Source organism: Lissotriton vulgaris, unplaced genomic scaffold (genome assembly GCF_964263255.1).
Source record: "Lissotriton vulgaris unplaced genomic scaffold, aLisVul1.2 SCAFFOLD_1037, whole genome shotgun sequence".
In the NCBI taxonomy this organism is placed as follows: domain Eukaryota; kingdom Metazoa; phylum Chordata; class Amphibia; order Caudata; family Salamandridae; genus Lissotriton; species Lissotriton vulgaris.
In genome coordinates, this window is record NW_028242123.1 from 643,232 (window position 1) to 668,482 (window position 25,251).

A 25,251-nucleotide genomic window follows, 5' to 3' on the forward strand; every position below is an offset into this window, starting at 1 on the left:
AGCATACTTCCGAAATTAGACCAACTTTGCTGGGACACCCCACACTTGTGGGCGCTCCCGCTTTCCTTACTTGACCGGGTGGTCCTATTTAAAGTGATGACCCTCCAGGGTCTCCTGTACATCGTGAAAAAAAATGTCCTTCAAGATCCCACCAAACATTTTCTTTCAAAGGGTAGACCGAGAACTTTGGCTCCTGTTGTGGGGTGGTGGCACTTCACGCTGAGTAAGGTGCAGAGGGGAATTTATTAAGGTGGAATGGCGTCCGAAGCATTCACAAGTATTACTGGGCCACGCAGCTGATGGCTGTCAACAACTGGGTGTTTGTGGACCGTGAGGATCCTACTAACCCGGTAGATAGATTGACCATGGGCAAGAGAGGTTACCCCACCCTGGTGCTGTATCGAAGAAAGTATGAGTGCACCCTACCTACTCATACCTAAACAGTGGTAAGGGTGTGGAGAGAGGCTACCAAGTGTTTAGGCTGAGAAGGTAAGCTGACTGAAATTATTCCACTGTATGGTGGTGATCTCTTAAGTGCAGTGGGAGGATTACAGGGCTTCACAAAATGGGGATTGATTAGCTTAGAGCGGCCGGGCGATGTGTGGAGAGGACAGGCACTTGTGGCCTTCACAATCCTACAACAAAAGTATGAATTAGGTGACTAAAAACGGTTCTGACATTTGCAGGTGGGTCACGCTCTGCAAGGTCACATCTGGGAAGGGGAGAAGTTGCCTGATTCATCCCCAGCTGCTAACTAATCCCCTGACCGAAAAAGCACTCTCAACCATCTATAGGTAGTTGATCTACAATTCTCTGGATCCCTTGGGGATGTTTCAGGCGGCCATTCAACAACTTTTGTTATTTTCAAGAACAAGCTTCCAAAGCTGGAGTTTGTTTTTAAAAAGCAATAACTAATCACTCTCACACCCCTGGAACTGTCTCCTTGATTAATTTACTCCCAGGAAGTGTGATTCATTTAAAAACAAATTCTCATCACGACTGCCAGGTATTCCCTGGTGGTCCTGAATAAGAGAAAAATACATCAAACAGCCTGATCTAGAGAGGAAGGGCCGTCCGATATATTTACAGGCAGACCATCCGTTTGTTGGACAGGATACTCCACCGCTTGTGAAGGAGGACCCTGCTCATCAAACTCTAAATCAAGACCTTTATCTTGTCTGTGCTATGCATGTATCTCTAGGTCTGCTTCTTTATGTCCATCAGACTTTGTATTATCTACCTGTTATTGAGGCTTGTGTGTTTAGCACAGGTTTAATCTCACGGTCTGCGTGTGTGTGTGGGTTTATTTGAATCCTGCGGTTTAATCTGCACGTGTTGTTTATGCGGTGTTATGTGGTGTTGTCACACCCTTGTAATTATAAAAATTATGTTACAGGCGACCACGTGTCTCTTGCCCGTGACTTCTGAGGAAGTAATGGTGCACAGTTAACAGCAGCAACAATGCAAAGTGTCAAGAGCCTGATTTAGAGTTCGCTGGCCGGGTTACTCAGACACAAACGTGACGGATATCTTGGCCGCTGTATTACAAGCACCACTGAATATAATATAGGGGAGCCTCATTTCTTTCTTTCGTATTTTCTATGTCCCTTGTTTTTATTATCTTTATTTTACTCTTTTTTTCTCTCTTATTTCTTTTTCTGTTTCTCTCTATTCCTGGTGTATCTTTCATTCATTTCTTAATTTAAGAGTGCTCAGCCTCCTAAAGCATTTTATTCATTCATTTGCATTTCTTCTTTCCTGTCATGGGGATGACTGCACAGATATCCTTACAAGTAGGATCTTTTCAATTCTGCATGAACCTGTTTACTAATGGTCCTAGTTGAAGGTGTCATTTAGAAGTTAAATATATGTTTCTGATGTGAGGTAGGGTGGGTATGTGTGAGAATGTGCGTGAGAGAGAGAGAGAGAGAGAGAGTGTGTGTGTCTGTGTCTGTCTGTCTATGTCTGAGTGTGTGTGAGTACTTGAGCGTGTGGAGCTGGCTCTCACTAGGTCTATACCAAAAAGAGTGGACCAGCAAACGCAAAGCCGTGTACCCTACCGCTGCGCCACCAGTGTAGGAAGCTGGCTCTTTATATACTATACCAAAAAGAGGTAGAGTGTGTCGTGTACCCTACCGCTGCGCCACCAGTGTAAGAAGCTGGCTCTCTATATACTATACCAAAAAGAGGTAGAGTGTGTCGTGTACCCTACTGCTGCGACACCAGTGTAGGAAGCTGGCTCTCTATATACTATACCAAAAAGAGGTAGAGTGTGTTGTGTACCCTACCGCTGCGCCCCCAGTGAAGGAAGCTGGCTCTCTATCTACTATACCAAAAAGAGGTAGAGTGAGTTGTGTACCCTACCGCAGCGCCACCAGTGTAGGAAGCTGGCTCTCTATAAACTATACCAAAAAGAGGTAGAGTGAGCAGAGAGTCCAGTGGATCCCCAAAGGCTTTACAGAGGCTCAAGTAGATAATACTAATGCTCTTTTGTGGTAGTGTGGGGAAGCAGGTAAACGTATACGAGGGTAGTTTTAAGCATTTGTTGTAAATGTAAATGCAAATGTGGCGTATTTGTATAGCGCGAACAGTGACCCGGAGGCATCCCGGCGCTTGTACTCCTACCACAAAGGAACCCCTCCTGGCTTTTCCTTGTGGGGTGTCCACTCCTGGGCATCCCATGGTGAAACCAGGCATCCCTTGTGTATCAGGGGGCCTTTGTGGAGACTAAGCAAGCTATTGCCCAGAGTTGCAGCGTGGGACCCATGCTTAGAATCGGCACTGAGGCGAGAATATCCGGTCAGAGGAATTTAAGCCCGAAACCCGCCGAGGCGGGAATCGAACCCTGGTCCCTGGCCAGCGTTCTGCATCAAGGTCTGCCGCTCTAAGCATTGTACACACACAGTGGCACTAAATGACACACAATCAATGAATAAATCTGAGACAAATTTATACAAGCATTTACAATGCAATAGGTTTCGCATTGACGTGAGTTTGAGCTATTGACATTGCAAATAAAAATGCCTTTTATTTAATTTAAATTTTTTAAAAAACATAAATAAAAGGCATTGTTATTTACAATGTCAATAGCTCAGACTTGTCACAATGCGAGACCTATTTCAATGCTTGTTTTCATTGGAATCTAAATGAGCATCTTATTCTGTAGCTGCACAATTATTCTGACCTAATTTCAATTACTCCTGAGCATTTCAGGCTTTTTGTTTCTTTGTCCCCTCACACTTTTACTCGTGCTGCATTTTCACACCTGACAAGTGCATTTTGCTTTGTAACTAGTTCCAAGGAAGGAGTAACAGCGAGGGTGTCCGAACAGCACCATAAGAAGAGGGACAGTAACGTTAAAGATGGAGGCTGAGACGAGGGGCGAGAACAAAGGAGAGGACCTGCTTCCCTCTGGAGGTTTGAGGTTCAGCAGAAGAGAGGACAAGGGAAGGAACACTAGAGGGTGTGCTGTGATCCAAGGGAGAGGTTGAGACCAGATAATAGTGGATCGAGCAGATTGCATAGAGAAACGAGTATGTCGATGGGTCGGGCCACTATACTTTCGATCCCTATATCTGTCACAGAACGGACTGGGCGCAGACGGGCAGAGCAGCACAAACACAGTGAAACAAACAAAACAATAGCCAGTAGTAGTGTTCTTGAAAAACCCGATGTTAAATCCCAAACTTGCAAAGTTAAATGTGAAACTACAAGACCCAGAATGAAATACGCTGCTGCCCAAAAGAACAGGACTGGCATTAGGGGGCCACCCAATGCATTTACCCACTTGGCAGCTAATATCACTTTGTGAGGTGGGATAATGACGGTAATGTCCATCTGCATTTGATCAGTGATACAAATGTAGTAGCATGCAGGACCCTTTATAATAGCAGAAATCGTCCTCCCTTTCGGCGTGTGATGTCACAGTCTAAGCCCACCCCCTACCTTATTATGTTGTGCACGCCCAACCTCTGCTTGTCGCCAGATGCTCGAAGTGAAGATGAGGCGACACAACTGTTTGTTGACATTTTTAGGGAAGAACTACATAGAACTCAGCCCCAAAACCTGCTCTCGCAGTCAGACCAGCAGCAGGATGAAACGAACTATCCTAATGGGGTGAGCAAGGGTGCCCAGCTTGGAGGTTCCCGCCAGCTTACCGGCCCCGGCATCCTGCGCCAGCAGCCCCGGTCATGTAACTACAATTTTTAAATATGTATAAACATTGCCAATTTAATAAAATAATTATTAGGCATCTGCCTGCAGTAGTATGCACTACACTCCTGGCAAAGACTGAGGCACGCAATCGGCGGCAGGTGAGAGGCGAGGGTGTCACCGCGCCGACTGGGGGCGCGTGAGTCACCGTCTACTGCTGATGCGTCCCTAGAAACCAAATCCAAGCCCATGCCACTTTCTGTAAGGAGGCAACTCACTCATCACCTGCCCGTCCCCGAGGACTCCGCCTGCACGCCCCCATCGTCTGCGCGTGCCTCTTAAATTACCGGATCCTTCGTGGAGAGGTAGTGCATGGAGGATGCAAAACTGGCCCCAAAGCCTGGCATGGATCATCCTTCACAAATACATCTGAAAGATAGTTCCGTGAGTTATCCTCCTGCTGCTGACATCTATGACCGCTCTGCAATCACAGACTTTCGTTAAATGTGTACCATAGGAATGAGGTGTTAGAAAGGGTTTTTACAGTGTATCCGAGATAAGGTTTGTGGCTGTAAGCGCTATATAGATAGCACAATATTATATATTCTCGTTGTCCGCTTCCCAGGGTTTGTCTACAACAGGGCCATTTGGACCTGAGAACAAGTGCCGGTTGGCGGCAGTACAGCCAATGGCAAGGTTAGGCCGCAAAACCGAAACCACGGTTGTAGCGCAGGAGACGCAGTCGCCCTCCGCGCGCACGTTGGCTGTCCCTGTGCAAGCTGTGATGAGAAGACACGCCGAACCGAGGTAGGGGATATGTGTGTGTAAGCGCCGGGGGGTTCAGTATGTATGTGTGTGTGTGTGTGTGTGTGTATGTGCGTGCGTGCGTGTGTGTGTATGCGCGGCTGCAGGGGGGTTGGGGGTTCTCTATTTTTGTGTGTGTTTGTGTGCGTGCTTGTATGTATGCGCGGCGGGGCGGGGGGGTAGGGGGGTTCTCTATGTGTGTATGTGTGTGAGTGTGTGTATGCGCGGCGGCGGGGGGGTCTGTATGTGTGTGTGTGTGTGTGTGCGTGCGTGTCTGCTTACAAGGAGCCATGGGAGACAGGAAGCGCGTGTGACCTGATCCATTTACACGCGCGTGCACATCACTTGTCTCCTGTCTCCCTTGACTCCTTGAAAGCAGAAATGATTACAATAGAGTTTCGCAGCGACGATCGCTTCGCAATCGGTTCGCAGTGCGAAACCTAAAAAAATTGTGAAAAACGTGTAAATGCAGCTAATAGCAATGGATGGAACCGATTCATCCCAAGTAGACAAGAGCAGAGTGTACTTTCATTTTGCATATTTTTAAGAATGCGGACGATACTGGAGCGCTGCGGTTGTACAACAAGGGGGCCACTGTCCTTGAGCCCAAACCTGGGTAAGACCCCTGACATGCTCCTGCTGTGCGGTGCCTTTGATGACTCCGGAAGGATGAGTCGAGGGTGTCTGCCTCTTTGATGCCACATTAAAAACATGTTCCCCGTGTGCACAGAGCACGCCAGGCACAATGGCATATCTAGTCTTTTAACCTAAAGAGTTCTGCACCTGGGCTCCAGAGTGTGGGCTTTCTGCAAGGTTTGAGGGGGATACAAAAAGCAAATATAATCCCACCTGGAATAAATAACGTTATTAATTCAGACTAGGAAAAACTGCATTTGCTGCTGAAGCGCAGGTCATGTCAGCCGCACCGTAAAGGGTTTACACAATCTCGTTCCCAGCAGTCCTGATCCGAGTCCCCAAACTTTGAGACTGCGGACTCAATTCTCTCAACCCTTGAGTTAATGGGCTCGGTCCACCTCAACCTGCGCCTCAGCTCTCCATCCCGATGCCGAGGCCTGGTGTGCGGGGGACACCGCCTCGAGCGTTCACACCCCCGGTGCTGCATTAACCGAAGGCACCCCGGCCAGAAACACACTGACGTCACCAGAACTGACCCCCTGCACCAGATACACCCCCCACCCCCCGCTTTGCACCTTCTCGATGTGAGGTCTCCTGTCCTTCCCACAGGTGTGCATTGACGCGCCGGGCCAGCCTTAAACATGCTTCCAAGGGAGATTAGCGAAAAACACAAGAATTGTTATTTTTTTTTATTATTTCGTTGGGATTCTTGTCTGACGCCAGCAGAACAGTACTAATGTTCATTGCAGATTAAAATTAAAACGCCGCTGCTTCGATCACGACCGGCATTCCCAACATCGTTTCTGTCGAACATCCTTGGCACATTTTTTTTAAGCGTTTGTGCTCAGATTTTGCGTTGTTTGACGTACAGCGAAGGTCACAACCTGAGGCGGCACTTGGAGTCTGAGGCGCCTATTTTAATTATAGAAATATAGAACAAGGTTAGTCTGCGAAACCGAAACCACGGTTGTAGCGCAGGAGACGGCGTCGCCGTGCGCGTGCACGTTGGCTGTCCCTGCGCAAGCTGTGATGAGAAGACACGCCGAGACAAGGTAGGGGATGTGTGTGTGTAAGCGCCTGGGGGCAGAGGCGGGGGGTTCTGTGTGTATGTGTGTGTGTGCATGCGCACGGCGGCGGGGGGGTCCTTATGTGCGTGCGTGCGTGTGTGTGTGTATGCGCGGCAGGGGTGGGGGTTCTGTATGTGTGTGTGTGTATGCGCGGCAGGGGTGGGGGTTCTGTATGTGTGTGTGTGTGTGTGTATGCGCGGCGGCGGGGGGGTCTGTATGTGTGTGTGTGCGTGCGTGTGTGTCTGCTTCCAAGGAGCCATGGGAGACAGGAAGCGCGCGTGACCTGATCCGTTTACGTGCGCATGCACATCACTTGTCTCCTGTCTCCCTTGACTCCTTGAAAGCAGAAATGATTACAATAGAGTTTCGCAGCGACGATCGCTTCGCGATCGGGTCGCAGTGCGAAACCTAAAAATGACACTTGGTTAGATTTATTTTGCGGAACCACAGAATTTCATCTTGAGTAAATAAGTTTTGCAATAGAAATTCTGGTCAATATAAAAAGTAGACAATTAGTGCAATTTTCAGACTTTGCAATGTTAACCTATGGGGTGAAGAAAGCATTCAACAAATGTATAGCCAACATCTACTTACAAGACCATTCTTCAGAAGTTAAGGTCAGTATTGGACAAGGTTCACTTCAGAACCAACAGTGCACCACCAGCGGCACGTGGGCGCCCGGGTGCAGGTGCAAGTTCAAGGTTGGAAACCCAATACAAATTAAGGGGGACTGGGGCAATCGGACAGAGGCTGCTTACAGGTAGGTAACAGCGGCTTGGGGGAACTAGGTGGTAAGGAACTGAAGTTCATGGACTGGGGATGCCACCTAAAAACTTGATTCAAGGGCGATACAAAAAAGTGATAGGTCGTGTCCGATGGGCCCTTTGCCTGGGTGTCTAGGTCCTCTAACATGCCCACCTTTAGTGAGAGGGGGACACAGTCCTAGCCCTAACTGAACAAGTCCCACCATCTTCAAGATGGTGGGCACTGAAAAGTGTACTTGACCTAGCCTCCAGCACCCGAGGGCTGGAGTTGACAGAGGGAGGGGCACATCTCCTATTCTATCAAAGGTTTCCCACCTGTCCTGCCGCCAAAAAGGGGGTGAGGACGCGACGGAGGCCCGCTTCTTCGAACAGGAGAGGCTGGGGTCGCACTACAAAGGAGGCAAGACCTTTGAAGCTCCCCACCACGGATGGCTCTTCCTGTCCAGGGGAGACGTGAATACCTCCCCTCAGGAAAGGCATTGTTCTCAGCCACAGATTGCGCAGGCACTCTCCCCTGAGGTCAGAATACACTCTGGTGGTAACAGGCAGGCTCAGGCTAGTCAATGACCACACTAAGGATTGGTAGGTTTCAGGGGACCCCTCTAAGGGGCCCTATGTGTGCAATTGTTAATAAAATCTACACTGGAATCAGTGCAAGTTTATTATGCTGAGATGCTTGGTGCCAAACATCACATATTTCAATGAAGCCATCATGGAGCTGGCGAACTAATAATGATGAGTGTCCAGCCTATGTACTTACAATATCCAGGAATCGACTAGGATATTGCAGGGGCATCAGGGGCATTTCAGGCAGATATGCCCTCACAGGGGGGAGAGGATGTGGTGCAGCAGTCAGACCTGCCGACTTGGGAACTGGGGATCCGGGTTTGAGTCTCTGCTTCAGCGCAACATCCTGTGATTCTGGGCAAATCACTTTATCACCACGTGACCATAGATAGCATCTGGAAACCATCACGGGTGATGAGCCGCACTATATAAATCTGCGAATTTTAACTCACTGCCCGAGATATGTGTAAGACATCCCTCTAGCAGTATTCATGAGAATGGCACACAGGGATGTATGTGTGCCAGGTCGGCTCTTCAGTTTTGTCAGTAGATGACGCAGTCGGAATTTAATAATTGCCCCACTCAGTAAGGAGGGATCTATCACCCACTCCCCTTCTTCGATGTCATCGTCAGTTGTGTGTGGGTCCTCCGGGTGATGAGACATCAATGCCACGGAGGGAGCGGCCTGATGATCGATGAAGGCAGAGGAAGAGGCATCTGTGGGACAGATGAGGCTGATTCCGAGGGAGGAAATCGGCAGAAGTAGTCATCAAGCACATGTTGCAAATTAGAGATGAGAGACATGGGCATCTGCACAGTTGGATTCTCAAGTGGTGGTTGAGTATTAGGCTCAGGGTAATAATCATATCCTTGGTCATCATCAATATCTTGACATTTGATGAGAAGCTCGGAAGGAGTACGAGCAGCACGGAACCGGTCATCATCTTCCGAAACCTCCTCATTAGCCCCATAGTCAAAAAGCTCCACAGAAAGATTTGGATACGGTTGAATTGGCAATAGATCCAAACAAGAGTTCCTACGTTGACATTGAAGTAGGGAAACATCCGTCGTTCCTGAAGGCGGCAAATGTGTTGCTGAAGATTTCAAGGGGACTAGAGACATCAAAGCTGAAGGTGGAACCAAGGATGCCGCCGCCGACTCAGCGGTTGACGACGAAGAGCGTGGTTGAATTCCGTAAGGAAAGGCTTCTGTGCTGTCAATGAGTCAACGGTCGTCGAGGCAACCGTTGACGAAGCAGGTGGAGCCTTAAGAGCCATCGACCGTCTCGTCAGCGAGGAGGCATCCGTCGACGACTGACCGGAGACAGGCCTCTTTTTTGTCGACGACGAAGTGAGGGAGGTGGCAGACGAGTGAGGCTTCACCGACACCATGACAAACGTCGACGGAGAGGACGCTGACGACATTATCATTGTAGGTTGAGGAGAAGAGAAGGTGGAAGTGGTCGTTGTAGCAGGAACCCATTTTTTTAGGCAAATTTGTCTCAGGAAGAGACTTAGACGCCTGAGACTTAGAGGCAGATCTCGGAGGTGTAGAGGGCTTAAGTAGTCCCTTAGAAGGAGCAGGAGCCTTTTTGAAGAAGAAGTCTGGCCTTCATGAGTAGAGGTGTGGTGTTTCTTGAGCACCTTAGCCTTAGCAGATACCATCTCCGCCTCACAAGCCCCGAGAGAGGAATCACTCATAACATCTGATAAGGGATTATCCTTGGTCTTGAGTTTCTGTAACCACAGAAGTAGACATGTCTCTCTGTCTCTTTTGAGGAAAAGTCCTGCAGATTTTACAATCTCTCACCTGATGTTCAGAGTGGAGGCAATAGACACACTTTTTGTGGGGGTCTTCGGAATGAAGCCAGAATTTCCCACAAGACTCACAGTGTCTGATGAGTGACCTCTTTGTAGTAGACAAAGCATTGAAGATATTCTGAAGAGTTTCTGAAGGGAAAAGGTAGAGGTACTGAGCAGAGCTCAGAGAGACTCCCTTCACACGACGTGCGGTAGAAAATCTGAGAGCCTGAGCCTCTGAGGAGAAGGTTCCAGAGGATGCTTTCACCTGATTGGCTGGAGTTTGTACCATATCTAATGACTTGGACAAGTTATTAAAGTGACGAGTTTTTTCCTATTAACTTCCATGTTACAATACTTCCTATTGCTCTTTTAGCTATGCTTTCGCTATGCTATAGCTATATTGCTATTCTATGTCCCGTGGGAATCCAACTTCGACGACGGGGAATGATTCACGCATGTGAATCTATGAAAGTTACCCCATTACTGGAGAAGAGCAGATTTCTCACAACTGAAGCTCTTACCCAAGTTGCTTTAGCCTTAGTCATCTCTCACATTGACTACTCTAACTCTTTACTTTGGCATTCCGGCATATCAATCTAAAAGACTGCAACTAGTGCCGAACCAGGCTGCTAGATTAATCTATCGCCAGGCAAGAATGCAGGATGTCACCCCTCTTATGAAAAAGTTACATTGGCTTCTGGTAGTCGAACGTAGTGCATTCAAGTCGGGATGCCTCCTCTTTAAAGCGCCCCACGGCAACTGCCCAGTGTCTGTATCTACTCTGGTCCACAGATATATCCACATTCAGGATCTTAGGTCTTCCCATTTGAATCCCCTAGCTACTCTGTCCTTTAAACGCTAGAAATTGGGAGGGACTAAGATTTGCAGTCCTGGCCCCTCAATTTCAGAATTCTCTCCCTCAGGACATTAGATCGATGATATCATATCCTCAATTTTGGAAACTCTTAAAGACCTGGCTCTTACGCCAGACTTATGAATGAATCACTTACCGGCAGGACTCCCTTGTCCCCAGCGCCATGAAACCTTGTGAGGTGCGCGCAATTTATAAGTATTTTTAACATAACATAACATTTAACCTCGTCTAAATGGGACAACCTCGAAAGTCCATCTGCACTGGCAGTCCCAGGTCTCTGTTTCACTTCAAAGTCTATCCCCTGTAGGGAGATGGACTACTTTAGCCATTTGTATTAACCATCGGAGAGGCCCGTGGTAGGTTTGAACTAGGAAGTGAGAGCCAAACAGGTTGGACATAAACTTCTCAAGGGACCAAACCACAGCAAAGGCGTCCATCTAAATGGCAGTTCAACGCTGTTCCCTGGGATTAGCCTTCTACTGATGAAAGCCACTGGCTGATCGTGACCGTGGTCATGTTTTTGGGATTTTTTTCTAAAACAACAACGGTCCCGTGCATAAAACAGTTCACAGCCAATAAATATAGACGAAATCAGTTCTATATTTTAGAATACATGTCCAGCCGGACAGAGGTCCTTCAAGTTTACTAAATAAACAAAATTCCAAGGTAGAACAAGGATACCTTCCACAAAGCCCCTGTGTGGTACACAAGCCTGTGCCCAACACTTGCGGGGTGATTACAGTTGGAGAAATTAGGAAAGGTTTAAAGGCAAAACAAGCGTTTTTCTGTTTACATATGCATTGTACAGAAAATATCAATTAGCACCGTTACATCAATCTACACAATCAAATATTTGTATAGGGTGCATGAGCAAGTCGACGGCGTTTCGGTTCCCCTAACGGGTCATGGGAACCATCATCAGGACAAACAAATAATTGCCTTTTTCACTAAACCTCAAATTGCCTAAACGAAAGAATAAGAAAAGTACAGACTTTAAGAACAAGGTACATATAATTAAAGGAAAAATAAAGTGACTCCTTGTGCAACGTGCATAATCTCGTTGGCCAGGTAGTGGTACCGCACTGTTTCTACGGGTGACATGGTAAACCTAGTAGGTCTATGTTTTATTTACAGGATTTTAAGGACATGCGTCAAAAAATGCTAATCAGTGCCTAATAGACAACGGTGGTTGCGCAAATTACCGAACGTCCGGACTAATTTGAGCATCGACTTGTATAAAATGACCATTTACGCACTGCCTCGGTAAGCAGAGCGTGCCCCCCAGTCCTCATAGAGCCCCAATTCACACGATTTGTCGGGCTCTTAGTAGACACCACCACGACAAGGAGATAATTAGTCATCACGCGCACTCCGTTGGGTAATTTGCGCAACCACCGTTGTCTATTAGGCACTGATTAGCATTTTTTGACGCATGTCCTTAAAATCCTGTAAATAAAACATAGACCTACTAGGTTTACCATGTCACCCGTAGAAACAGTGCGGTACCACTACCTGGCCTCTCGGGGGAACCCAGAACACTGGAGAGCCACTCGGGGCTCGACGAACAATTAGGCCGGGTTGGAGCCTCTCCGGGCTCCAGAACAAAGGAATGGCCCCGAGCCTCTCTGGGCTCACAGAACGAGGGGGCCGGGTCTGAGCCTCGCGGCTCCAGGAACAAAGACCGGGCCCATCGAGTCTCTCGAGACTCGGGAACACAAGGGCAGGCAGGATGGAGTCCCTCACGGGGGACTCAGGGACCCAGAAACAACTGGGTCAGAGACGCGACCCAGGGCACGCCCGCACTCACCAGGCACTTCGGGAGGCGGCGTCTCCTTGCGGCGTCGGCTCCTCTCGGCGGGGCTTCCCTTCTCCCTCGGGAGCCTCGGCAGGCTGCTTCTCTGCTCCGCTGCGGGGGCGGGACTTCCGGTCGGCCTCTCCCGGGCCGCGCTGTGATTGGCCGGGCACACGAACACTTCCGGGTCGCTGCGGCTCGCTTTAGATAGGCAGGCGGGGTCCCATTATCCGAGGAGTGGGCTCCCTCGTGATAAATTAATATCTCCAAAACGGGCACAATACCAGCGGCAGATGAGCGGGGTGGCACCCGCGCTGCTAGATCACCTCACAGGGCGATGAGATGCCGGGTGGGCACCGGCAAAGGCACCCAAAGCGCTAGCAGCGCTAACAGCAAGGAAAGGCGCTCCCAAGCGCCACAGGACGAAAATACAGCGCTCACAGCGCTATGGGCAAAATAAAGCGCTTTCAAGCGCTAGGCAGGAGATTTCAGCGCTCCCCAGCGCTGAAGGACAGAGAGCACCGCTCTCAACGCTGTAGGCACAGCACAAGCTCCAGCAGGGGCTGGAGGCAGGCAGGGGGGCAAGGCTGGGCCAGAGCCTGCACACTGGGTCTCCAGGCAGGGAGACAGTCCAAGTGGCGATCCTCCTGGCCCCAGCAGCAGCAGCAGCCCCCTCTGGCAGGATCAGAAAAGAGAACAACTTCAGTGGGGACACAGCCCCTTCTTATACTGTAAATCCTTTGTCTAAGGGTGCAGGGTGGGGGAGAAACCAGTCGCAGCTGGTTCTGGAGCACTCTTGATGGCCCAACCACCCATTTCTTTCACTGGGGAGGCTAGGGTCGTTAGACACACCACAGGGGGGCGGAGCCAGCATTGTGTGGGGAAAACCCAGCCCATCCAGGACACAGGTACACTCCTCCCACACATCACTTATGCTAATCTCCCACTCACCACCGGGCAGACCCATCCAGACTTCCTGGAGCCTGGCATGCCAGCCAGCTCCAGCCAATCACGCTCCAGCACCCTCACTGCACACATATCTCAATGTCCAGAAGTAGCACTTCCCTTCTAGACACTTACATGCCGCATACACCATCTCGCAGCATTCACTCTCACGAGTTTACACATACTAAATTCGAGCCTGCACTCCCCACGCATCAGGAACTACCAGGGACACACACATTCCCCATGCATTCCTATGGGAGGGCAGGCCAGCCATACTACACGCACGCACTTTCACTCTGGGACCCAGGGAAAAGTGCGCAGAGACCCAAAAATCACTAACACAGGGTCACAAATAAAAGCAAAAAGATTAGGGGGGAACCAGCCCTAAGGGCCAAGTCCAACACCGTTCAATTGCAACACGCAGCTCGATGGCTCAACACAGTCCCTAGTTGGGAAATGCGGCTCTTAGAGCAAATGGTGGACGCTGGTTGTCTTCCAGAGCTGTTAATGGAGGAATTAGGTACACCGAGAGATACTCCATATATTGTGTGACAGATGGCCAGAATATGGCAATGGTTTGTAGTGAGAGTACTTAAGGGCGCACCATTCCATAGGGAGCTCTCAATCTGGATATTAAAATCAATCAGGCAGATGGCACTCAGTTTGTCCTTCCAGGCATGGAGGGAGGGGAATGCGAGCAATAGGGTGAATTGTACCCAGATGAGACTTATCGCCTTTAAACATGCCCGCAAAGAGTTTGGTCTAAGCCAGTGGCTATTTTTACAAGATGCAGGCTTGGCAGACGTAACTAAGCACACCTGGCCATGCTTTGCGACAGCTCCGCTGCATGTTCAAACCCTGGAAATACAGCTAACCTATGGCACGTGTAGACACCTAATTATGGATCTTTACAGTACAATGCAATCAGATACAGTAGGCACTACACACAGACCGAGAGGCCTGGAATTTAGACCTTGACATTCCAATGGAAGATCAAGACTGGTAGCGGGCCTGTGAACTAACACACATGGTTTCTAGTAATGCCCATTTTCGGCTGATACATTATAATTTTCTGCGAAGAACCTACTTAACGCCACAAGGCCTTCATCGAATGGTCGGGTCTTGCCCGGATATATGCTTGCGCTGCAACACTGTGGGGGCTGATTTCTTACATTAACCATGATCTGCGATGCAATACACTCCTTCTGGCAAATAGCTGTCGAAGAAATGGTGCATGCCACACAACTAAGTATTGAGCTGACACCCAAAGGCTGTTTATTAGGCCTCTTTAGTTGTCAGAAAGGACGCATGATAACCTATACATTTGGTCAGTCGCCTATGGTACTGGCATGACGTAAAATTGCAATCACATGGCTGCCCCAGCATGCCCCAACGATTGCACTCTGGCACAGAGATGGGCCTCTTCTTCTACGGCGGACGCTTCTATCTCGTCTTGGTCAGATTCTTCCCTCGAAAGCATGTCCTGAAGGCACATCTTGGGACTCCAGATAGATTTCGAGCACGGAATCGGACTCTGGAATCGAGAGGGCCTCTTCTTCTACGGAGGACGCTTCTATCTCTTCTTGGTCAGATTCTTCTGCAAAGATATCCAGAGTGTGTTGAATGCTTTGACGCTTCCGCTCTCGTCATCGAGTCTGATGATCGGGTAGAGTCCTCTTGGACCGAAACGACTTACAAGCGTCGCAGTCTTCCGCCTTGTGCTCTGGAGAGAGGCGCAAGTTACAAACTTGATGTAGGTCGGTGCGAGGGTACTTGGCGTGCCACCCAGGACAGAAATGGAATCCATTTCATTTGCAGATGGCTGGCCCTATGCAGCAAGGCCCGATGATTGCCCACAAGGTTTTCTATCGAAAATGGAGAGTTTGTCGATCGATTTGAAACGCAGAGAACAGGGAAACGCGTACCTAATCAATACCGTTGAGGGTAAAGTGGACTGCACACTGAGAGGAACCCGAAGAGCGGCTTCAGAGCGCAGCAATACACATCTGAACCAGTTTGGGGTAAAAAACAACAATGGAGTCGATGCCCATGCGCACTATCACCGAAAGGAGGAGTCACCTTACCTCGCGACTGGAAAGACTTCTTCGAAGAAAAACAACTTGCAAACATCCGGACCCAACACAAGATGGCAGGAGTGTTCAAAGCATGTGCATCTACAGCATACATGCCTCGAACAGAGGATTAATGGCCCCAAATCTCTGCCGTGGTATCTGGTCATGTTGTGGCTGAGTGTGCCATGTGATGTGGCAGGCTATAGTGCTTGGTGTGATTTGGTAATTTTTGACAAGGTGGAGTGCTGAATGGTTAGGCAATTTTTGATTTTCTTTGTTTTTTGGGATCGTGTGAAATAGTGCGGTACCTACCGTATGATGTAAATAAATTACATTGCTAATATACCATAAGGATGTGGGGTGAGTGTTATTAGGGCAGAAGCCTTGCTGATTATATGCAGAATAACAGGTCTGGGAGGTCACTACTGACTAGAGCAGGTTAGCAGCTGCACAGGCCTTGGCATTGACCCTATTGAGGATAATATGTGACGGGCACTGGTGACTGGAATGGCTAGCAACAACGCTGGCCTCTGGTATTCATTACAGGCAGGGTAACAATACATGTCAATATTGACTGGATCTGGTTGACAGTAGAGTTAACCTCTGGTTTTGAATATTTGCAGGATTTAAGGTGCAGGGGTCACTACTGACTTGAGTTACCTAGCTAGATAATAGCTCTCAGGGGGGCAATACTGACTGAAGTTGGTTAGTATGATCACTAGTCCCAAGGTGCTACTAATGACTCAAGTTGGCTAGAATGATAACAGGTCCCAGAGGCCAGTACTAACAGGAGCTGGCTAGTAGGCTTACATACAGGCCCAAGGGGCTACTACTGACTGGAGCTGGCTAATATAATAACAGACCCAAGGGTGGTGGGGTGCGAGTGGCACCAGTGACTGGAGTTGGCTAGAAGCATTGACGACCTTGGGTACTGATTAAATGCAGGATTCCAAGTCACAGGAGGCACGGCTGAATATGGCTGGCTAACAGCAGTGGTGGCCACTGGGAAGAAGGAATGGAGAAAGCATAACTGGATATACTGGTTTCTTTAATACCGATAATTGGTTACCCATGAATGCCATAACGTGCATTGATATATTACATTACCAAATTACAATATTCTTATATTAATTTGATGTCTCTGTTCGCCTTAATATGCCTGCAAAGTTACATGATTCTATTAGGGCCCAGAACCATCTTATTTAGTGATGTCCATCTGCACACTTTCCTGTATCTTGTAGTAAATTGAATATTGACAAACAGAAGTGTTATTTCCAGAAACAGTGAATTCTGCAGCTTTTCTGTGTATCTTTTATCTGCACCTCACAGACTCCTTACATTCCTCTCGAGAGAAGATCCTGCCTCCTACTCATTAGTGTTGTTTCAGTAACTGTTTCTATCACGTGTTCATGTTTCATTGACTTGTATTAGGAGAAAAGTGTATAAAAATACATTGTGTAGCATTAGCATTATAAACTCCAACTTGCTTTAGGGTGGATGCTCTCGTCCATTGGAAAGACAATTGTCACTTGTTAGTTTGCTTGGCCTTTTGCTATTTTTGCATTAAATGTATGATAGATTTGTTGGCCTCCCGGTGTGTTGTGTTTTATTTTACATAGCACAAGAGATGACGAGGAAAATGACAGTGCAGTATACACATTCTTCATATAAATTAACTCACAGTATACTGTTCTGGAGGTTCAGTCACACAGACATTATCTCTAACTGAAAGCAGGCACCCTAGGAAGCATGTGCTTTTCAAACCAGTTGCCCTCTGATGCGGCGTCCTCGCTAATGGATAAGTCAGTATCTCCTGCATTTTAGGAGGGTTACCGTATCTAGTGCACTCTGTTAGGCAGTGCTCACCTGTTGCTCACCAGATGTTAATAGGCACCTTTTCACCTATGCACGGTGCAGGGCGCTGAGTTACAGAGCTCCTCACGCTGTGGAGAAGATTAGGTCTCATTTACCCATTTTCCCATATTTGGTCCTGATGAAATGCCAACAGATTGATCCATGACTACACAGGGCATGAAAAAAGTATAGACCCCAGCTTACGAGCAGGTCCATAGATGATAGACACTTTCACACAGTGATAGGGGCCATTAGTTCCTCAATTTCTCTGCCACCGTTTTTAATCTCAACATGGACGAGGAAGATCACATTAACTATATTGCGGGAACTGGTCGATAGTTGATCAATTTGCCCATCTTGGCCAAAGTTGTCGAAAAGGCCTTAAACGCCCAACTGTCAGCCTTTATAGAACTCCATCATTTATTGAATGATTCTCAGTTTGGTTTTCGCCAACATCATGGGACGGAGACGGCCCTGATCAAGGCCACAGAGGATATCCGAATCATTTGTGATGCGGGTGGCACTGCGGTCTTGATATTGTTGGACCTTTCAGCAGCATTCGACACGGTCGATCATGCTATTTTGATCGACCGTGTCGAAGATCTGGGGATTAAGCATAAGGCTAAGACCCTACTGGCATCCTTCCTTGCCGGAAGGACTCAGGTGGTCACCCTAGGGCCTTTTCAATCTACCACCCTGTCCCTGCCATGCGGAGTCCCCCAAGGCTCATCCCTGAGTCCGACACTTTTTAATATATACGTGTCGGACCTTGCCAACACCATCAGAGCTCATGGGATGAGCCTTACTTCCTATGCTGACGATACCCAGTTGGTCTTGGCCATCAGAAATGACGGACAAAAAGTGGCTGATAACTTCAATCTGGGCATGCAGGCTATAGGAAGTTGGATGGCCGCCAACTGCCTCAAATTGAACTCGGATAAGTCCGAGGTGGTCATCTTTGGACACTTATCCCCAGATTGGTCTTCCCGCTGGTGGCCACAGTCCATGGGTTCACCGCCCACCCCAGTCAGCAATGTGAGGAACCTGGGTGTCATGGTTGATGACAGGCTTACTTTTCTTCCTCATGCAAATCAGATTGCCTCCTCCGCATTTTATAAACTACGAATCATCAAAAAAATCCTCCCTTTTCTCCCTACTTCAGCTGGCAAAACCTTGATCACGTCCTTGGTCTTATCCACCTTGGACTATTGTAATGCTCTATTCTTGAATGCCCAAGAGAGAGTCCTCAACAAGCTGCAGACTATTCAAAATGCCGCTGCCCGACTGTTGGGTAACATCCCCAAATTCCAATCAGTCTCGAGCACTATCAGAGAGTTGCATTGGCTCTCCATTAGTAACAGAGCTAAGTTTAAGGCTCTGTGCATTGTCTATAAGGCACTGCACAACCAGGGACCGGCCTTTCTGACTCAACAACTCATCCCCTACCGGCCCGCTAGGTCCCTGCGGTCCTCTGATCTCTTCCAGCTGGAAGTACCCCGTACCAAACTGGTCTCATGGGGTGACAGAAGATTTCTTGTTTCCGCACCCAAGCTCTGGAACTCCTTGCCGCTAATCATAAAGAACAGTCCCTCTTTGTGGTCCTTTCGAAAACAACTCAAAACTTGGTTATTTGACCAATAAGTAGATCCTCCTTTAGGGCTGAATTTAGCAGATATCAGCGCCGAGATGCCCAAGGGCCTTTGTAGCGCTTTACAAATGTTTAAATAAATACATTATATTCAGACTTTCACCAATCTCACATCTTATGACACAAACATCCTGTGTCCTACTATGCTCATCCGGCATACTTAATAAAAGATCTCCGACAAAGTGCCCTCTTGTGGTGCCTGCCAGGCATTGTAGCGCTGGCCTGGTGAGGAGTATAGCCCAATGATGAAGCATGTTACCTTCAGGTGAGTGAACGCAACTTGTCTTAAGAGCACATGCTTCCTAGGGTGTCTGCTTTCAGTTATAGATAATGACTCTGGGACTGAACCTCCGGAACAGTATACAGTGATTTAACACATGTACATAGCAGATATTGGCGCTTGCTTGTTTCACAAAGATGATCCGATAGCTGCCTCGGAGCGCACTTCTTACAGACGAGTATGGTGTTATCATGTTGCTGCTACAAGGTCCTTACCTGTGCGAGTTATCGGGATAGATGCAGGGGGCAGACCCAAACCAGCCACATGTGGAGATCAATGACAAATACTGAAGAATTAACAGAGCTTCCAAGCTGGTGACCATTACTTAATTGACCTTGAAAATAAAAGACACGTTTTTAGTATTCTGGTGACTCATGACCATAAAAAACAAAGGTTATAAATTCAATATAGTGTCAAATACTTAAAAAATGGAACTGGATGCGCTGAATCGGATGTTGTCTCAGGACATGTGTGACACCTTCCACCACTATTGCTTATGGGACTTTTTTTTTTTAACCTTTATTAGTAGTACAAGCAATTACAAGTATGGGCCTACAACCGACCCAGCCGGCCGCTAAGCAAGCAAGAGTACAGCAGGCAATATGGAAGTTATAGCAGTTCGGAATCCAGGGTCACAAAAATACAAGGGCAGATCTTGTAATCCGGTGCACAAACTTGAATCAGGATTTAAGAGGTTCATTTTCATATAAGGAACTAAAAGGGTCGCCTCACAGTCGCACACAGCCCCACAATACTGCACACGAAGCAGGATATCTACATACAGTACAGATACGAAGGAAATATCAGGGGCAGGATACTCAGAACAGGAGAAATGCAAGCACAATCCCGGCACGTAGCAAGCGCTTATGGGACTTTTAGTTTTGTTTTTCTCATTAAAAGGATGGTCTCTAAGGTCCCAGTGTTCTAATCGATGTTGGTCAAAATCAGAGGCCTGACGGAGGATGAAGCATGACACTGCTCTGCTTAGCAGTGAGATGACTGACAGTTCCCCAGCCCTTCCATTCTTTGATCTACTGAAACTCGTCGGCCATTCATATTTTTTTGCAACGACAAAAACTATTATTGCAGCTTGTGTCACTGAAGAGACTTAAAACCCCTGGGAGAAAACGGAGGTGTCGATTTTTGGGGTAATCAGGATATCTGGTCAAATGACTGGTGGCCACCCTCACTTGGGGATTGTCCGCCCCCCCCGCCCCAGTTCGCTAGGTACCTAGGGGTGCTTATAGACACCACGCTTTCTTTTGAACATCAGGTCAGCAGGACTGTTTCCACCTGCTGCGGCATCATCAGGGTTCTAAGAAAGATTGCCCACTATCTTTCTCCTGATGCTCGGAAACAAGCCACTGTGGCAATAGTTTCATCAAGTCTGGACTATTGCAACGCCCTCTATGTGGGTATAAATAAGAGCTTTATTCATCGTTTGTAAATGGTCCAGAATGCGGCGGCAAAGATGGTCCTTAATCTCCCCAGGCTTGCCTCGGCCTCGCTAGCCAGAAGAAACTTACACTGGCCTCCCATTCAGTCCAGGATCTCTTTTAAGATTATTTGTCTCGCCCATGGGGCTTTTCAGCATATGTCCCTTGTTTCCCAATGCATTTTGGTATGTCTACCTTCTTCAGGGGAATACTGGAATAAACCAACAAAAAACTACATGTATCTTTTGCTATATATTCAATGGGAATTCAGTAAACCACAACCGCGATTGCTTGTAGTTAATTGCCATGCACATTAAAAATTGAATCAAATGGTAGAAAAAGGTGCTTAATGACATGCTTCCACAACCAATGGTTCAAACGCTACGTGAATACCCGCGTGTTACCTTAACCCTGTGTGTGTATATATGAGATGTCACCACGTTCCTAACTGACCTGTATCTTCCGTGCTGAGACCTGCCTGAAATGAAAATAACAAAATGATGGCTCAACAAACTTCATAAGCCATATACTGAGGTAATGTGGCATCTTCCAAAAGGACCTTAACCCCTCCTGTGCTCATGACGAGCTCAGCTCGGCATGAGCCACGGCGCTCCGGTCGCACCCGTTTAATGGAACGCTCAGCATGGCAGGGGAATCAGCCCAGCGTGCGAGCGTTCCAACGGGCATAACGAGCTCCGCTCGCCATGAGCAACGGAGGGGTTAAGGTCCTTTTGGCAGATGCGAAAAGAGGTGGCAGTGCGGAGGTACGGAGGAAGCGAGTTCCAAATTCTGGTCACACAGGCGTCGTGCACGCAGGAAATCAAACTCAGAAACATATGGCGCCCCCTCCCTATATAATGCAACGCCCCCGGTCTGGGCATGTTTGCTGTTTTGACCCCGCTCCCACTTTTCTAGACCCCGCCCCCCTCAGACCCCGCCCACCCCACCCCACATAAACAGTCTCCGCCCCCACAGGCCACACTCCCACAATCACCGCCCCCACAGAGGCCCCGAACCCTGGTAGAGGAGGAGCATTCACACCACAGGCCCCGCCCCCACGCGCCTAGGATTAACAACTGCGCATGCGCTCAAGGGTAGTACACCAATGCAGTTTAGAGACGTACTGTATGCAGCCAGGCTTAGAGTAGTCGGTCACACGCGCCGTATAAGTGCGCATGCGCGGACAACAGACACTGCCTCCCGCAGCGGAGCGCGGGTTAAAGCGGGTCTAAGAGTAACAAATGCGCATGTGCAGAGTATAGTACCAATGGAGTTTGGAAACTGAGATTAGAGTGTCTCACCTCTCCTTGTTCACCGCTCAGTGGGGGCTGCAGGGCCTGGGGGAGAGGTGGGGCACGCTGGGGGCCGGCTGCCTGTGAGGAGTGTGTCCCGGTGTGTTACTGCCCCCGAGTGACGCGCGCGCTCACGCCGCTGCAGAGGCCGCTCAGTCTCACTGCGCCTGCGCAGAGGAGAGACAACCCCCCCCCCCGCAGAGGCCGCTCAGTCTCACTGCGCCTGCGCAGAGGAGAGACACCCCCCCCCCCCCCCGGGAGCAGAACTGGGAGGCTTTGCACTAAAATACAGCTCACCCTGCTGTGGCACGAGGCTCTTCGTGCTCCGCGGCGGGAGGCAGCTGTTGTATCTCATTTATCATGTCCTGGCCCTGAGCTTTCGCCCTTTCCTGCGCTCCGTGCTGCCGGAGCCTGTGCTGTGAATCTTTCTAGCATCGATTTCTGGAGTGGGATTGTGGTGACAGCGGAGTCTATCCCCAGCGCATGCGCAGTTGATTCAAAGGCCTCTTTAACCCGTGCTGGGAAGCAGTGTCTGTTCTCGGTGCATGCGCAGTTGTCCATCTACGGTCCTCCTAAACCCGCGCTCATCGTTCAGTCCTGGGGTTACACAAAGGCCTCGGAAAGCTCAGCCCGACCCCAGCAGGGAGCCCAGGCCCCACATGAAACCCCAGGTGAGGCGAAGAGATACAAAGATTGTCTGCTGCTGGGGGGGTCTCGAGCCTGCTCTCCGGGGTTCATTTGTTGTTGTTGCATCGATGGATGATTATTTTGTATCCACAATGCTCGTTGGCCCTCATTGCTGGGGTTGGGCCACTCTTTTGAAGGCCTCAGCAAACGGTGACATTTTGTCTGTGTGATGAGAAGATCGACTTGAATTCCATTTTTGGCTTTCACCAGAGTAAAGGGGGGCAGCCCCGTCAATTTAAAGTGAAAGAACACACTCCCAGTCAGCACCGACTGCGCCTCATTGTACCTGGGCCTGCACAGCATCATCTGATGAGGCTAAAACTCCCCCAAATATGTCTCAACCTCACTAGGGCCTCAGTGACCAGGCAGCGGTCAGCCAATGCCCACCAGGTAAACAAGCATTGGCCTCGCCAGTAGGTCTCGCCTCTAGGACCTTATAAGTGTTTAGTTATCCAGCACAATATCCTTGGTGCAACAACATCAACTGCTGCATGTCTAAACACTTATAAGGTCCCAAAGGCAAGACCTATTGGCTATGCCAATGCTTGTTTTCATTGGTTCCCGTTTGTGCCTTTTAGAGATGCATGCTTCTGTTTCGTTCTATTGTCTAACTACTCCCGCCTTTTGTTGATCTAGATCACGCATGCTCACAAACATTTTCCCGGGGGCCGCAAAGTTTGGTCTATGGTGTGACCGAGGGCCGCACTGATGCCAGCGGGGTGTAAAGTCGGGGTAGGGAAACAAAGCATGTATATCTAGTGGCTGCCATTAAGAATGAAGGTGTTCCTAAAGTTAAAGGCCTAGTTACCTCCTTTTCCTAACTGCAATTAACCTTTAAATAAGTGTTTGCTGTATATGTACTTTTTTTCATGTTAGTACTTATGGTGCCCGCTGCTGGCGTGCCTAAGGCTAGCCCGTCTGCGTCCGGACACGGTCAAGGGCAAGGAACCATGCCGAATTCGTCCCAGAAAACGGTAAGCTCATCACATATGATAGAGCATTATTACTCTCATTGAGATACTTGGGTAGAGCCCATTGTGAGATAACTCTAGCGCCAACAAGCTTCATAGGGAAGAAGATGTCATGCCCTCTCTGCCAGACTAAGTTTAACTCATAAAAGATTGAAGGGCTACTACAACTAGATAGGCCCACAAGGAATGAGAAATGAGACTTATTAACAGTAGATTCTTGCCAGCACACACCACAGAAATCATCATGCTAATAGAGAATGAAGAACTTGACATTCTCTTCGTTAATGAAACGTGGTTGAAAGACTGGTCCGACCCTGACATAATCCAAGGACTAACCCCAGATTTCCTTATCCAAAGACAAGGTAGGATGGGAAAAACGGGAGGCGGGGTAGCAATCATTTACAAAAACGACTATGAATGCATGATATCGTCCGTTGCCACCACCAACAGTGAAACTGTACAATTCAGCCTAAAACATCGGCTAGTAACTCGTTTTCAGGCACACTGCTCTATAGACCCCCAGGACCCCCCAATCCATTCCTAGTGGAATTTCCCAGCTTAATAGCAGACATGGTGGCCAGCAAGAGCTCCATTACATTATTGGGGGACTTTAACTTCCATCTGGATGAACCTGATAATACCACGGCAGTTAGATTAATTCATGACATGGAGGCCATGCAACTGAAACAGTTGATAAACACAAGCACCCATGTAAAGGGTACCATACTGGATGCCATTTTTAGGTCTCGCATACGCAGTGCGCATGTGCTGCATAGGAGGACCTTTAGCCGTTGCTCTGCTCTTTTTGGAAGCACATACTCATGCTTGTGGCGGCATCCGCTTTGCGGGAGCAAGCAAGGGCGCGCCACAATCATAAGTATGTGCTTCCAAAAAGAGCTGACTGCGCACACAAGCACGCTGACATTCTAACGTGCCGCAAGTGCACGCATGCACTACTTGCATCTTCAAATAGCACTTGCTTTAACAAATCTCATCAAAGATCGCTTCTACCACTGATGCACACACATCTACAGGGAGAATATTTGAATGTGCTTTACTTAAACAAAACCTGTTCATTCGACGATGGCTCCGTGGATGCGCAAGCATCAGCCAGAGCTCGCTTTGAGTACACTTTTGAATAGTTAACAAAATGCCACTTAAGGACAGCCACCGCAGATACGCATGCATACATGAATATCTAGGACAACAACAAGCACCTGTAAAGAAAATTGTTTTTGCAAGCTTGTTTTATACTCAGACTTTTGAAGATGACTGTCGGGAGTTCAGGTATTGTTGCAAGATTTGCTCCTGCTTCTGAATAAACAACCAGAGAGGTCTCGTCCGTGGCAGAGATGCATTTTCAGAGTCTCAGAGTCCTTCAATTGAATCTCTTTATTAGTTTAAAATGAGCAATAAACAGTTAGTGTAGACTCGTACTCTGGTTCGCCTGCAACACGAGTCAGAATAGAATAATATCATATCTCCTCAGAATTACAAACATTTATTTATTTATTTTATTTTATTTTATTTATCAGATTTATAGTGCACATGGCTGCCCCAGCGGCGGGGCGTCCCAGCGCAGACCACAGACTCCCGGACAAGAACCAG

At 48.3% G+C, this 25,251-nt stretch overlaps 1 long non-coding RNA gene across 1 annotated transcript in view; it reads right to left on the minus strand.

The window, feature by feature from the left end:
- LOC147669060 (uncharacterized) overlaps window positions 1-25,251 on the minus strand; it is a 64,840-nt gene that overhangs the window by 11,889 nt on the left and 27,700 nt on the right. The window contains exon 2 of the long non-coding RNA XR_015303747.1: window positions 19,473-19,591. This is a non-coding gene — a long non-coding RNA (uncharacterized LOC147669060). The remainder of the gene's footprint in view (window positions 1-19,472; window positions 19,592-25,251) is intronic.